The sequence below is a fragment of the Empidonax traillii genome, unplaced genomic scaffold (assembly GCF_003031625.1).
Source record: "Empidonax traillii isolate 1590-97213 ecotype Southwest subspecies unplaced genomic scaffold, ASM303162v1 scaffold406:size580191, whole genome shotgun sequence".
In the NCBI taxonomy this organism is placed as follows: Eukaryota; Metazoa; Chordata; class Aves; order Passeriformes; family Tyrannidae; genus Empidonax; species Empidonax traillii.
In genome coordinates, this window is record NW_020955599.1 from 193,574 (window position 1) to 196,814 (window position 3,241).

Below are 3,241 nucleotides of genomic sequence, written 5' to 3' on the forward strand. Positions count from 1 at the left end.
GCAGAACCAATGGAAAACAATTTATAAAAAAATATCAGGCAGAATTCTTTCTTCTCCTCCTCCCTTCTTTCCAGCAAGGGAATCAATAACCTTTTATTTGCAAAATATGGCTGTATAATGGAATCACAGACTGGTTTGGATTGGAAGGGACCTTAAAGCCCACCCAGTGCCACCCCCTGCCATGGGCAGGGACACCTTCCACCAGCCCAGGGTGCTCCAAGCCCCATCCAACATGGCCTGGGACACTCCCAGGGATCCAGGGGCAGCCACAGCTTCCCTGGGATCCTGTGCCAGGGCCTCCCCACCCTCCCAGTAAACAATAATAGTAATAATGATAATAATAATACCCAAACCAACAACAGGAACAACCATAACACCAACAATCATGACAATAATCAACGCACTTGCCAATTCAGACATTTGGAGCCCCTGCTGTACCCTCAGGCCCCACAGTCACTGCTGTGTCACGAGTATCGTGGCAGTCCATGCCCTGCAAATACCCAACACCAAACCAATGGTTCTCTGGCAGAGAACAGGATTCCTATCCCCAGTGCTGATGTAAAGGAGGATTTTGCTGCACCCTCCCAGCTAATCCAGTGTGGAGTGCAGCCAATGGAGCAGGAATAAGGCAGCACTTGCTCTCGCTTTTTATACTTATTTTTGTTCCTATCAGCAAGAATTATGTTTATTAATAGACCAAAATAAGGAACCAAGTGTTCCCAATATATTTAGGACAACCAGGAATATGGAGACAGCAGGACAACTGGTATCTCCAGCTGAGTCAGTCAGATTCTACTCAGGAGTGAGGTGCAAGTTCTGCAGCCTTTCATAGATCCATGGAACGTCCTGAGCTGGGAGGGACCCACAAGGATCATCGAGTCCAACCCCTGACCCTGCACAGACACCCCAACAATCCCACCCTGTCCTGAGGGTGTTCTCCAAGCACTCCTTGAGCTGTGGCAACCTTGGGGCCACGACCATGCTCCTCTACCGTCAATGGCAATGTATTACTGGAGTTCCCACTTCTAACTTTGGGTTTGGGGTTTGTCATCTCCCCCCAGCCCCAATCTCAGATCGTCACATAAGACAGAAACCATCCTTCCTTTCTGCTGCTGGCTGGCAGACGTGTCAGGAAGTGTTTTACTTGGAAGTGCTCAGAGAACATATTGGAAAACCAGAAACCATCAGGAAAAGCCTGCTCTTGCCAGCAGATTTTCCTTCTCCATCCCCCTGCAGAGCCACCCCCCCTGCCCTCAGCATCGCTGCCGTGGATGAACGAGGGACCTGTGGGGTTTGTGTGGTCCCAGTGCCAAAGCAGTTCTTTACTGTGACATTCATAAAGAGCCAGGTTCTCTGCTCTAAATCTTTAACACCCATATTAAATAATAAACAAATATTCATTTTTTATGGACTTCTTAAAAATAAAAAAAAAAAAAATGAAAGAAAATCTCTTTCAGCCGCGTAAAACCAAAACCAACTCCAGCCTTCAGCTCCTGCCCCCCTGGACTACAGTCATTTCACATAAATATTGTAAAAGAAGGGTTGTTATTACCTCCCATGGCTCAGCTCCTGCAGGTTTTGTTCCAAGTCACAACATAGACTGGAATGTGAGCTGTGTGCTCGGGGAGAGCGGCCGGGAGGTGGCAACTGTCCCCACCTGCAGGGACCAGGCTGAGGCCACATTCCTTCTGGCAGAGCCCCCCGGGGCTGGAGCAGGCTCTGGAATCACAGAATGTCACAGTGGTTTGGGTTGGAAGGGACCTTAAACCCATCTCCTTCCAACCCCCTTCCACTGGCCCAGGTGTGTCTCCCAGAGGGAGCTGGAATGGGAAAGTTGAAGTCCATTCTCAGGCAGTGATGCACCAGTTTTCAAGCTAGCCTTCAGCTAACGTTAGTGTTGTCACAGGAGAAACAATCTGAACTTTTCTGCCTTTTAAAAAGCGGAATAATCAGTCCCTTCAAACCTGCAAAGGGAACGGTGACACGGAGAGGAGGGAAGGGAGGGATGTGGGAGCTGGGAGAACAGGGAGACAGCATTAATTACACACAGCCTGACAGGGAGAGGAGAACATTCTACACTCTTCAAAAGGGAAAGAATTAAGAGATGATTGAGAGCAGGGAAAACTGGTAATTTCTTTGAGCTGTTTAAAGAGTTTACCAACCTCTTAATGGAGCTCCACATGCTAGAAGGAGATGGAAAACAGCCCAAGCAGCAGCCTGGGAATATAAAACATAACTTTTCTCTTTTTTTGTCAGAAAATAAGCATATTTCTGAGATTCAAAGGAAAATATCCACTCACCTATCAGGGAAAAGTTAAGTACAAAAAAACAGCTGCAACACTTTCAACCAAATATTGTCATTTAAAAACACAATATGCCCAAACTAATGTTGTTTGTGTGAAAAGGTTGATATAAAAAACATCCTGAGATGGTAGAAAGTGAAGCTGAAAAGCACATCTCATTCAGAAATATAAGGCAAAAAGTTAAATTTCAAACTTGATACAAATCAAAGCGCCTCGAAACGCCCAGAAGATGGAACATATTGCTTTCAGAAAAAATACAACAATAAAAAAGCAAAACCACTCACCTCAATTCAGGAATAGAAAGTTTCTGAAGTATTTTGCAGGACAGGAAAACAATTTCACTCAGAGGTTCCTGGGGGAAGCCAGAAGAAAACTGGATATTCAATTTACAAAAAGCGAGAACGGAACATATTGCAATGTTACCCTTGGTTATGAAAGATGGGAATGAAAATAAGGCCAGGTTCAGAGGAGCAGCACTCCAACCTGCTCCCACTCCTTATGAGGGACATGTAAAGTGCCTCATTAAGTCTCTCCTGCCATACCAAGCCTTTTGCTGCCAGGGGGTCAATAACAGCGAAATGTCAACGTGCCCAAGTGAAAGTGTGGGATGAGAAACAGGGAAAATTAAAACCTCCCAGGCTGCACAACTCACAGCAAGTGATCGTGGACTCATGGAATGGTTTGGGTTGTGACCTTAAAGCCCACCCAGTGCCACCCCTGCCATGGGCAGGGACACCTTCCACCAGCGCAGGGTGCTCCAGCCTGGCCTTGGACACTCCCAGGGCTGGGGCAGCCACAGCTTCTCTGGGCAGCCTTGTCTCCCCAGCACAGTTAATATTCTGTCCAAAAAAACACAGTTTAGGCTGTACTTGTACCAAAACAGTGAGACAGAAATGAAGGGCTTCATTTTGAAGAGTGAAGTGACATCACAGCAAATA

At 46.5% G+C, this 3,241-nt stretch overlaps 1 long non-coding RNA gene across 1 annotated transcript; it reads right to left on the bottom strand.

Moving 5' to 3' along the window:
- Positions 1-1,674: 1,674 nt before the first annotated feature.
- On the bottom strand, positions 1,675-2,718 carry LOC114062424. The gene is made up of 3 exons (XR_003572376.1): positions 2,588-2,718; positions 2,163-2,217; positions 1,675-1,719 (listed from the first exon to the last, which is right to left on the bottom strand). It is a non-coding gene; the product is annotated as an uncharacterized LOC114062424 (long non-coding RNA).
- Between the last annotated feature and the right edge of the window lie 523 nt (positions 2,719-3,241).